The 9,317-nt window shown below is 52.3% G+C and overlaps 22 non-coding genes across 22 annotated transcripts in view; all 22 read right to left on the reverse strand.

Annotated features, from left to right (window-relative positions):
* Positions 1-63, reverse strand: part of trnan-guu (transfer RNA asparagine (anticodon GUU)) — a 74-nt gene extending 11 nt beyond the window's left edge. Inside the window, exon 1 of the tRNA in view lies at positions 1-63. This exon is cut by the window's left edge and continues 11 nt beyond it. This is a non-coding gene — a tRNA (tRNA-Asn).
* Positions 64-208: 145 nt separating this feature from the next.
* Positions 209-281, reverse strand: trnak-cuu (transfer RNA lysine (anticodon CUU)). Its single transcript has one exon. It is a non-coding gene; the product is annotated as a tRNA-Lys (tRNA).
* Positions 282-409: 128 nt separating this feature from the next.
* On the reverse strand, positions 410-483 carry trnan-guu (transfer RNA asparagine (anticodon GUU)). Its single transcript has one exon. It is a non-coding gene; the product is annotated as a tRNA-Asn (tRNA).
* Positions 484-1,115: 632 nt separating this feature from the next.
* trnan-guu (transfer RNA asparagine (anticodon GUU)) lies at positions 1,116-1,189 on the reverse strand. The gene has a single exon. It is a non-coding gene; the product is annotated as a tRNA-Asn (tRNA).
* Positions 1,190-1,334: 145 nt separating this feature from the next.
* trnak-cuu (transfer RNA lysine (anticodon CUU)) lies at positions 1,335-1,407 on the reverse strand. Its single transcript has one exon. It is a non-coding gene; the product is annotated as a tRNA-Lys (tRNA).
* A 128-nt stretch (positions 1,408-1,535) lies between these two features.
* On the reverse strand, positions 1,536-1,609 carry trnan-guu (transfer RNA asparagine (anticodon GUU)). The gene has a single exon. It is a non-coding gene; the product is annotated as a tRNA-Asn (tRNA).
* A 149-nt stretch (positions 1,610-1,758) lies between these two features.
* Positions 1,759-1,831, reverse strand: trnak-cuu (transfer RNA lysine (anticodon CUU)). Its single transcript has one exon. It is a non-coding gene; the product is annotated as a tRNA-Lys (tRNA).
* Positions 1,832-2,653: 822 nt separating this feature from the next.
* Positions 2,654-2,727, reverse strand: trnan-guu (transfer RNA asparagine (anticodon GUU)). Its single transcript has one exon. It is a non-coding gene; the product is annotated as a tRNA-Asn (tRNA).
* A 144-nt stretch (positions 2,728-2,871) lies between these two features.
* On the reverse strand, positions 2,872-2,944 carry trnak-cuu (transfer RNA lysine (anticodon CUU)). The gene has a single exon. It is a non-coding gene; the product is annotated as a tRNA-Lys (tRNA).
* A 522-nt stretch (positions 2,945-3,466) lies between these two features.
* On the reverse strand, positions 3,467-3,540 carry trnan-guu (transfer RNA asparagine (anticodon GUU)). The gene has a single exon. It is a non-coding gene; the product is annotated as a tRNA-Asn (tRNA).
* A 149-nt stretch (positions 3,541-3,689) lies between these two features.
* On the reverse strand, positions 3,690-3,762 carry trnak-cuu (transfer RNA lysine (anticodon CUU)). Its single transcript has one exon. It is a non-coding gene; the product is annotated as a tRNA-Lys (tRNA).
* Positions 3,763-4,584: 822 nt separating this feature from the next.
* Positions 4,585-4,658, reverse strand: trnan-guu (transfer RNA asparagine (anticodon GUU)). Its single transcript has one exon. It is a non-coding gene; the product is annotated as a tRNA-Asn (tRNA).
* A 142-nt stretch (positions 4,659-4,800) lies between these two features.
* Positions 4,801-4,873, reverse strand: trnak-cuu (transfer RNA lysine (anticodon CUU)). Its single transcript has one exon. It is a non-coding gene; the product is annotated as a tRNA-Lys (tRNA).
* Positions 4,874-5,395: 522 nt separating this feature from the next.
* Positions 5,396-5,468, reverse strand: trnan-guu (transfer RNA asparagine (anticodon GUU)). Its single transcript has one exon. It is a non-coding gene; the product is annotated as a tRNA-Asn (tRNA).
* Positions 5,469-5,617: 149 nt separating this feature from the next.
* trnak-cuu (transfer RNA lysine (anticodon CUU)) lies at positions 5,618-5,690 on the reverse strand. The gene has a single exon. It is a non-coding gene; the product is annotated as a tRNA-Lys (tRNA).
* Positions 5,691-6,516: 826 nt separating this feature from the next.
* Positions 6,517-6,590, reverse strand: trnan-guu (transfer RNA asparagine (anticodon GUU)). The gene has a single exon. It is a non-coding gene; the product is annotated as a tRNA-Asn (tRNA).
* Positions 6,591-6,734: 144 nt separating this feature from the next.
* Positions 6,735-6,807, reverse strand: trnak-cuu (transfer RNA lysine (anticodon CUU)). The gene has a single exon. It is a non-coding gene; the product is annotated as a tRNA-Lys (tRNA).
* A 522-nt stretch (positions 6,808-7,329) lies between these two features.
* Positions 7,330-7,403, reverse strand: trnan-guu (transfer RNA asparagine (anticodon GUU)). The gene has a single exon. It is a non-coding gene; the product is annotated as a tRNA-Asn (tRNA).
* A 149-nt stretch (positions 7,404-7,552) lies between these two features.
* Positions 7,553-7,625, reverse strand: trnak-cuu (transfer RNA lysine (anticodon CUU)). The gene has a single exon. It is a non-coding gene; the product is annotated as a tRNA-Lys (tRNA).
* An 824-nt stretch (positions 7,626-8,449) lies between these two features.
* Positions 8,450-8,523, reverse strand: trnan-guu (transfer RNA asparagine (anticodon GUU)). The gene has a single exon. It is a non-coding gene; the product is annotated as a tRNA-Asn (tRNA).
* A 144-nt stretch (positions 8,524-8,667) lies between these two features.
* Positions 8,668-8,740, reverse strand: trnak-cuu (transfer RNA lysine (anticodon CUU)). Its single transcript has one exon. It is a non-coding gene; the product is annotated as a tRNA-Lys (tRNA).
* A 348-nt stretch (positions 8,741-9,088) lies between these two features.
* Positions 9,089-9,161, reverse strand: trnak-cuu (transfer RNA lysine (anticodon CUU)). The gene has a single exon. It is a non-coding gene; the product is annotated as a tRNA-Lys (tRNA).
* Between the last annotated feature and the right edge of the window lie 156 nt (positions 9,162-9,317).

A 9,317-nucleotide genomic window follows, 5' to 3' on the forward strand; every position in this document is an offset into this window, starting at 1 on the left:
GGGCTCGAACCACCAACCTTTCGGTTAACAGCCGAACGCGCTAACCGGTTGCGCCACAGAGACCTGCGAGGTGTGTTGGTCTGGAGTGCGGTGGCAAAAAAACATCAGCTCCGTGAGACGCCACACGTCTCCTGCGTTGGCAAACTCAGGTCAAGAGACTCGCTGAAAACTGAGGGCCCGTTGGGAAGGGACAAAAAGCCAAAAGAATCGCCCAACGTGGGGCTCGAACCCACGACCCTGAGATTAAGAGTCTCATGCTCTACCGACTGAGCTAGCCGGGCTGCTGCGAGCTTGTGGCGGTCTTTATCAGTGCCCAAATTTCACGCGCGAAACGGAGTTGGCAGGTGGCTCGTGTGCTAAATTCGGAAGCTTGCGGACACATGGCGGAATGGCAGCGAAAAACTTCCTTCGTCCCTGGGTGGGCTCGAACCACCAACCTTCCGGTTAACAGCCGAACGCGCTAGCCAGTTGCGCCACAGAGACCAGTTTGAACAAGCAGAGCAGGCCGATAACATGCACAATCAAAACCCGGAGTTAAAGTTCCGTTTCCATCTGTGGCAAGAGATAGAGAGAGAGAGAGCGTGGTCACTGAAGGCAAACTTCTCCTAATTTCCAAAGGCAAAAAGTGAGCCAAACAGCAAAAATCGGAGGACCCAACCTCCAACCGGAAACTGAAAATACAAAGATTCTAGTACATATAGAAGCGCGCCAAATCGATTGACCTCTTGTCCGAAAGCCTGATAGGCTACAGGTTCAGGCAGCTCCACAAACGTTCCAGGCATGGTGTTCTGCCCCGCTGTGTGAATACAGTTTGCAGATTCCGACACTATATTATTTGAATGTGATTTTCATGGCATTTTCTGCTGCTCCTAGAGGGGGTTTTGAGCAGGACCTCCCTGGAACACGGGCCTCCACCATCCGGAACAAAACATGAACACGCCATGTACATGCCACTGCAAACTTGAGCTGATACAAACCTTCACCTAGCACCCTCTGTCTTCTTTTAACACAAGGCAACTGACAAAGCTGTGAACGCTGCGCTAGTGGGCAGGTGGCTCGTGTTCTAACCGGAAGCTTGCCGACACATGGCGGAATGGCAGCAAAAAAGCTTCCTTCGTCCCTGGGTGGGCTCGAACCACCAACCTTTCGGTTAACAGCCGAACGCGCTAACCGGTTGCGCCACAGAGACCTGCGAGGTGTGTTGGTCTGGAGTGCGGTGGCAAAAAAACATCAGCTCCGTGAGACGCCACACGTCTCCTGCGTTGGCAAACTCAGGTCAAGAGACTCGCTGAAAACTGAGGGCCCGTTGGGAAGGGACAAAAAGCCAAAAGAATCGCCCAACGTGGGGCTCGAACCCACGACCCTGAGATTAAGAGTCTCATGCTCTACCGACTGAGCTAGCCGGGCTGCTGCGAGCTTGTGGCGGTCTTTATCAGTGCCCAAATTTCACGCGCGAAACGGAGTTGGCAGGTGGCTCGTGTGCTAAATTCGGAAGCTTGCGGACACATGGCGGAATGGCAGCGAAAAACTTCCTTCGTCCCTGGGTGGGCTCGAACCACCAACCTTTCGGTTAACAGCCGAACGCGCTAGCCAGTTGCGCCACAGAGACCTGCTAGGTGCGCTCATGTGGAGAAAACAATCAGCGCAGTGCGTGCCACACAGCTGAGACAACACACGTCTCCTGCGTTAGCAAATTCAGGTCAAGAGACTCGCTGGAAACTGAGGGTCCGTTGGGAAGTGAGAGAAAGCAAAGAGAAACGCCCAACGTGGGGCTCGAACCCACGACCCTGAGATTAAGAGTCTCATGCTCTACCGACTGAGCTAGCCGGGCTGAAGACACACCTGAATCAGCTAATCAAGGTCTGACCAGGCAGACTAGAACCTTCCAGGCGGGTCTTTTGGAGCTGGTTATAGCGAAACACTACAGGACAGTGGCCCTCCAGGACAGAGTTTGGACACCCCTGGCTTAGAGTGTCCTTTGTTTGTTTTAGCCATGCCTGTTGCTGTGGAACACAGTTTGAACAAGCAGAGCAGGCCGATAACATGCACAATCAAAACCCGGAGTTAAAGTTCCGTTTCTATCTGTGGCAAGAGATAGAGAGAGAGAGAGAGAGAGCGTGGTCACTGAAGGCAAACTTCTCCTAATTTCCAAAGGCAAAAAGTGAGCCAAACAGCAAAAATCGGAGGACCCAACCTCCAACCGGAATCTGAAAATACAAAGATTCTAGTACATATAGAAGCGCGCCAAATCGATTGACCTCTTGTCCGAAAGCCTGATAGGCTACAGGTTCAGGCAGCTCCACAAACGTTCCAGGCATGGTGTTCTGTCCCGCTGCGTGAATGCAGTTTGCAGATTCCGACACTATATTATTTGAATGTGATTTTCATGGCATTTTCTGCTGCTCCTAGAGGAGGTTTTGAGCAGGACCTCCCTGGAACACGGGCCTCCACCACCCGGAACAAAACATGAACACGTCATGTACATGCCACTGCAAACTTGAGCTGATACAAACCTTCACCTAGCACCCTCTGTCTTCTTTTAACACAAGGCAACTGACAAAGCTGTGAACGCTGCGCTAGTGGGCAGGTGGCTCGTGTTCTAAATCCGGAAGCTTGCCGACACATGGCGGAATGGCAGCAAAAAAGCTTCCTTCGTCCCTGGGTGGGCTCGAACCACCAACCTTTCGGTTAACAGCCGAACGCGCTAACCGGTTGCGCCACAGAGACCTGCGAGGTGTGTTGGTCTGGAGTGCGGTGGCAAAAAAAATCAGCTCCGTGAGACGCCACACGTCTCCTGCGTTGGCAAACTCGGGTCAAGAGACTCGCTGAAAACTGAGGGCCCGTTGGGAAGGGACAAAAAGCCAAAAGAATCGCCCAACGTGGGGCTCGAACCCACGACCCTGAGATTAAGAGTCTCATGCTCTACCGACTGAGCTAGCCGGGCCGAAGACACACCTGAACCAGCTAATCAAGGTCTGACCAGGCAGACTAGAACCTTCCAGGCGGGTCTTTTGGAGCTGGTTATAGCGAAACACTACAGGACAGTGGCCCTCCAGGACAGAGTTTGGACACCCCTGGCTTAGAGTTTCCTTTGTTTGTTTTAGCCATGCCTGTTGCTGTGGAACACAGTTTGAACAAGCAGAGCAGGCCGATAACATGCACAATCAAAACCCGGAGTTAAAGTTCCGTTTCCATCTGTGGCAAGAGATAGAGAGAGAGAGAGCGTGGTCACCGAAGGCAAACTTCTCCTAATTTCCAAAGGCAAGAAGTGAGCAAAAAGTGAGCAAAAAGACCCTGAGATTAAGAGTCTCATGCTCTACCGACTGAGCTAGCCGGGCTGCTGCGAGCTTGTGGCGGTCTTTATCAGTGCCCAAATTTCACGCGCGAAACGGAGTGGGCAGGTGGCTCGTGTGCTAAATTCGGAAGCTTGCGGACACATGGCGGAATGGCAGCGAAAAACTTCCTTCGTCCCTGGGTGGGCTCGAACCACCAACCTTTCGGTTAACAGCCGAACGCGCTAACCAGTTGCGCCACAGAGACCTGCTAGGTGCGCTCATGTGGAGAAAACAATCAGCGCCGTGCGTGCCACACAGCTGAGACAACACACGTCTCCTGCGTTAGCAAACTCAGGTCAAGAGACTCGCTGGAAACTGAGGGCCCGTTGGGAAGTGAGAGAAAGCAAAGAGAAACGCCCAACGTGGGGCTCGAACCCACGACCCTGAGATTAAGAGTCTCATGCTCTACCGACTGAGCTAGCCGGGCTGAAGACACACCTGAATCAGCTAATCAAGGTCTGACCAGGCAGACTAGAACCTTCCAGGCGGGTCTTTTGGAGCTGGTTATAGCGAAACACTACAGGACAGTGGCCCTCCAGGACAGAGTTTGGACACCCCTGGCTTAGAGTGTCCTTTGTTTGTTTTAGCCATGCCTGTTGCTGTGGAACACAGTTTGAACAAGCAGAGCAGGCCGATAACATGCACAATCAAAACCCGGAGTTAAAGTTCCGTTTCCATCTGTGGCAAGAGATAGAGAGAGAGAGAGAGAGAGCGTGGTCACTGAAGGCAAACTTCTCCTAATTTCCAAAGGCAAAAAGTGAGCCAAACAGCAAAAATCGGAGGACCCAACCTCCAACCGGAATCTGAAAATACAAAGATTCTAGTACATATAGAAGCGCGCCAAATCGATTGACCTCTTGTCCGAAAGCCTGATAGGCTACAGGTTCAGGCAGCTCCACAAACGTTCCAGGCATGGTGTTCTGTCCCGCTGCGTGAATGCAGTTTGCAGATTCCGACACTATATTATTTGAATGTGATTTTCATGGCATTTTCTGCTGCTCCTAGAGGAGGTTTTGAGCAGGACCTCCCTGGAACACGGGCCTCCACCACCCGGAACAAAACATGAACACGTCATGTACATGCCACTGCAAACTTGAGCTGATACAAACCTTCACCTAGCACCCTCTGTCTTCTTTTAACACAAGGCAACTGACAAAGCTGTGAACGCTGCGCTAGTGGGCAGGTGGCTCGTGTTCTAAATCCGGAAGCTTGCCGACACATGGCGGAATGGCAGCAAAAAAGCTTCCTTCGTCCCTGGGTGGGCTCGAACCACCAACCTTTCGGTTAACAGCCGAACGCGCTAACCGGTTGCGCCACAGAGACCTGCGAGGTGTGTTGGTCTGGAGTGCGGTGGCAAAAAAAATCAGCTCCGTGAGACGCCACACGTCTCCTGCGTTGGCAAACTCAGGTCAAGAGACTCGCTGAAAACTGAGGCCCGTTGGGAAGGGACAAAAGCCAAAAGAATCGCCCAACGTGGGGCTCGAACCCACGACCCTGAGATTAAGAGTCTCATGCTCTACCGACTGAGCTAGCCGGGCTGAAGACACACCTGAACCAGCTAATCAAGGTCTGACCAGGCAGACTAGAACCTTCCAGGCGGGTCTTTTGGAGCTGGTTATAGCGAAACACTACAGGACAGTGGCCCTCCAGGACAGAGTTTGGACACCCCTGGCTTAGAGTTTCCTTTGTTTGTTTTAGCCATGCCTGTTGCTGTGGAACACAGTTTGAACAAGCAGAGCAGGCCGATAACATGCACAATCAAAACCCGGAGTTAAAGTTCCGTTTCCATCTGTGGCAAGAGATAGAGAGAGAGAGAGCGTGGTCACTGAAGGCAAACTTCTCCTAATTTCCAAAGGCAAGAAGTGAGCAAAAAGTGAGCAAAAAGACCCTGAGATTAAGAGTCTCATGCTCTACCGACTGAGCTAGCCGGGCTGCTGCGAGCTTGTGGCGGTCTTTATCAGTGCCCAAATTTCACGCGCGAAACGGAGTGGGCAGGTGGCTCGTGTGCTGAATTCGGAAGCTTGCGGACACATGGCGGAATGGCAGCGAAAAACTTCCTTCGTCCCTGGGTGGGCTCGAACCACCAACCTTTCGGTTAACAGCCAACGCGCTAACCAGTTGCGCCACAGAGACCTGCTAGGTGCGCTCATGTGGAGAAAACAATCAGCGCCGTGCGTGCCACACAGCTGAGACAACACACGTCTCCTGCGTTAGCAAACTCAGGTCAAGAGACTCGCTGGAAACTGAGGGCCCGTTGGGAAGTGAGAGAAAGCAAAGAGAAACGCCCAACGTGGGGCTCGAACCCACGACCCTGAGATTAAGAGTCTCATGCTCTACCGACTGAGCTAGCCGGGCTGAAGACACACCTGAATCAGCTAATCAAGGTCTGACCAGGCAGACTAGAACCTTCCAGGCGGGTCTTTTGGAGCTGGTTATAGCGAAACACTACAGGACAGTGGCCCTCCAGGACAGAGTTTGGACACCCCTGGCTTAGAGTGTCCTTTGTTTGTTTTAGCCATGCCTGTTGCTGTGGAACACAGTTTGAACAAGCAGAGCAGGCCGATAACATGCACAATCAAAACCCGGAGTTAAAGTTCCGTTTCCATCTGTGGCAAGAGATAGAGAGAGAGAGAGAGAGAGAGAGCGTGGTCACTGAAGGCAAACTTCTCCTAATTTCCAAAGGCAAAAAGTGAGCCAAACAGCAAAAATCGGAGGACCCAACCTCCAACCGGAATCTGAAAATACAAAGATTCTAGTACATATAGAAGCGCGCCAAATCGATTGACCTCTTGTCCGAAAGCCTGATAGGCTACAGGTTCAGGCAGCTCCACAAACGTTCCAGGCATGGTGTTCTGTCCCGCTGCGTGAATGCAGTTTGCAGATTCCGACACTATATTATTTGAATGTGATTTTCATGGCATTTTCTGCTGCTCCTAGAGGAGGTTTTGAGCAGGACCTCCCTGGAACACGGGCCTCCACCACCCGGAACAAAACATGAACACGTCATGTACATGCCACTGCAAACTTGAGCTGATACAAACCTTCACCTAGCACCCTCTGTCTTCTTTTAACACAAGGCAACTGACAAAGCTGTGAACGCTGCGCTAGTGGGCAGGTGGCTCGTGTTCTAAATCCGGAAGCTTGCCGACACATGGCGGAATGGCAGCAAAAAAGCTTCCTTCGTCCCTGGGTGGGCTCGAACCACCAACCTTTCGGTTAACAGCCGAACGCGCTAACCGGTTGCGCCACAGAGACCTGCGAGGTGTGTTGGTCTGGAGTGCGGTGGCAAAAAAAATCAGCTCCGTGAGACGCCACACGTCTCCTGCGTTGGCAAACTCAGGTCAAGAGACTCGCTGAAAACTGAGGGCCCGTTGGGAAGGGACAAAAAGCCAAAAGAATCGCCCAACGTGGGGCTCGAACCCACGACCCTGAGATTAAGAGTCTCATGCTCTACCGACTGAGCTAGCCGGGCTGAAGACACACCTGAACCAGCTAATCAAGGTCTGACCAGGCAGACTAGAACCTTCCAGGCGGGTCTTTTGGAGCTGGTTATAGCGAAACACTACAGGACAGTGGCCCTCCAGGACAGAGTTTGGACACCCCTGGCTTAGAGTTTCCTTTGTTTGTTTTAGCCATGCCTGTTGCTGTGGAACACAGTTTGAACAAGCAGAGCAGGCCGATAACATGCACAATCAAAACCCGGAGTTAAAGTTCCGTTTCCATCTGTGGCAAGAGATAGAGAGAGAGAGAGCGTGGTCACTGAAGGCAAACTTCTCCTAATTTCCAAAGGCAAGAAGTGAGCAAAAAGTGAGCAAAAAGACCCTGAGATTAAGAGTCTCATGCTCTACCGACTGAGCTAGCCGGGCTGCTGCGAGCTTGTGGCGGTCTTTATCAGTGCCCAAATTTCACGCGCGAAACGGAGTGGGCAGGTGGCTCGTGTGCTGAATTCGGAAGCTTGCGGACACATGGCGGAATGGCAGCGAAAAACTTCCTTCGTCCCTGGGTGGGCTCGAACCACCAACCTTTCGGTTAACAGCCGAACGCGCTAACCAGTTGCGCCACAGAGACCTGCTAGGTGCGCTCATGTGGAGAAAACAATCAGCGCCGTGCGTGCCACACAGCTGAGACAACACACGTCTCCTGCGTTAGCAAACTCAGGTCAAGAGACTCGCTGGAAACTGAGGGCCCGTTGGGAAGTGAGAGAAAGCAAAGAGAAACGCCCAACGTGGGGCTCGAACCCACGACCCTGAGATTAAGAGTCTCATGCTCTACCGACTGAGCTAGCCGGGCTGAAGACACACCTGAATCAGCTAATCAAGGTCTGACCAGGCAGACTAGAACCTTTCAGGCGGGTCTTTTGGAGCTGGTTATAGCGAAACACTACAGGACAGTGGCCCTCCAGGACAGAGTTTGGACACCCCTGGCTTAGAGTGTCCTTTGTTTGTTTTAGCCATGCCTGTTGCTGTGGAACACAGTTTGAACAAGCAGAGCAGGCCGATAACATGCACAATCAAAACCCGGAGTTAAAGTTCCGTTTCCATCTGTGGCAAGAGATAGAGAGAGAGAGAGAGAGAGAGCGTGGTCACTGAAGGCAAACTTCTCCTAATTTCCAAAGGCAAAAAGTGAGCCAAACAGCAAAAATCGGAGGACCCAACCTCCAACCGGAATCTGAAAATACAAAGATTCTAGTACATATAGAAGCGCGCCAAATCGATTGACCTCTTGTCCGAAAGCCTGATAGGCTACAGGTTCAGGCAGCTCCACAAACGTTCCAGGCATGGTGTTCTGTCCCGCTGCGTGAATGCAGTTTGCAGATTCCGACACTATATTATTTGAATGTGATTTTCATGGCATTTTCTGCTGCTCCTAGAGGAGGTTTTGAGCAGGACCTCCCTGGAACACGGGCCTCCACCACCCGGAACAAAACATGAACACGCCATGTACATGCCACTGCAAACTTGAGCTGATACAAACCTTCACCTAGCACCCTCTGTCTTCTTTTAACACAAGGCAACTGACAAAGCTGTGAACGCTGCGCTAGTGGGCAGGTGGCTCGTGTTCTAAATCCGGAAGCTTGCCGACACATGGCGGAATGGCAGCAAAAAAGCTTCCTTCGTCCCTGGGTGGGCTCGAACCACCAACCTTTCGGTTAACAGCCGAACGCGCTAACCGGTTGCGCCACAGAGACCTGCGAGGTGTGTTGGTCTGGAGTGCGGTGGCAAAAAAAATCAGCTCCGTGAGACGCCACACGTCTCCTGCGTTGGCAAACTCAGGTCAAGAGACTCGCTGAAAACTGAGGGCCCGTTGGGAAGTGACAAAAAGCCAAAAGAATCGCCCAACGTGGGGCTCAAACCCACGACCCTGAGATTAAGAGTCTCATGCTCTACCGACTGAGCTAGCCGGGCTGCTGCGAGCTTGTGGCGGTCTTTATCAGTGCCCAAATTTCACGCGCGAAACGGAGTGGGCAGGTGGCTCGTGTGCTAAATTCGAAGCTTGCGGACACATGGCGGAATGGCAGCGAAAAACTTCCTTCGTCCCTGGGTGGGCTCGAACCACCAACCTTCGTTAACAGCCGAACGCGCTAACCAGTTGCGCCACAGAGACCTGCTAGGTGCGCTCATGTGGAGAAAACAATCAGCGCCGTGCGTGCCACACAGCTGAGACAACACACGTCTCCTGCGTTAGCAAACTCAGGTCAAGAGACTCGCTGGAAACTGAGGGTCTGCTGGGAAGTGAGAGAAAGCAAAGAGAAACGCCCAACGTGGGGCTCGAACCCACGACCCTGAGATTAAGAGTCTCATGCTCTACCGACTGAGCTAGCCGGGCTGAAGACACACCTGAATCAGCTAATCAAGGTCTGACCAGGCAGACTAGAACCTTCCAGGCGGGTCTTTTGGAGCTGGTTAAAGCGAAACACTACAGGACAGTGGCCCTCCAGGACAGAGTTTGGACACCCCTGGCTTAGAGTTTCCTTTGTTTGTT

This window comes from Onychostoma macrolepis, chromosome 03, assembly GCF_012432095.1.
Source record: "Onychostoma macrolepis isolate SWU-2019 chromosome 03, ASM1243209v1, whole genome shotgun sequence".
Classification (NCBI taxonomy): Eukaryota; Metazoa; Chordata; class Actinopteri; order Cypriniformes; family Cyprinidae; genus Onychostoma; species Onychostoma macrolepis.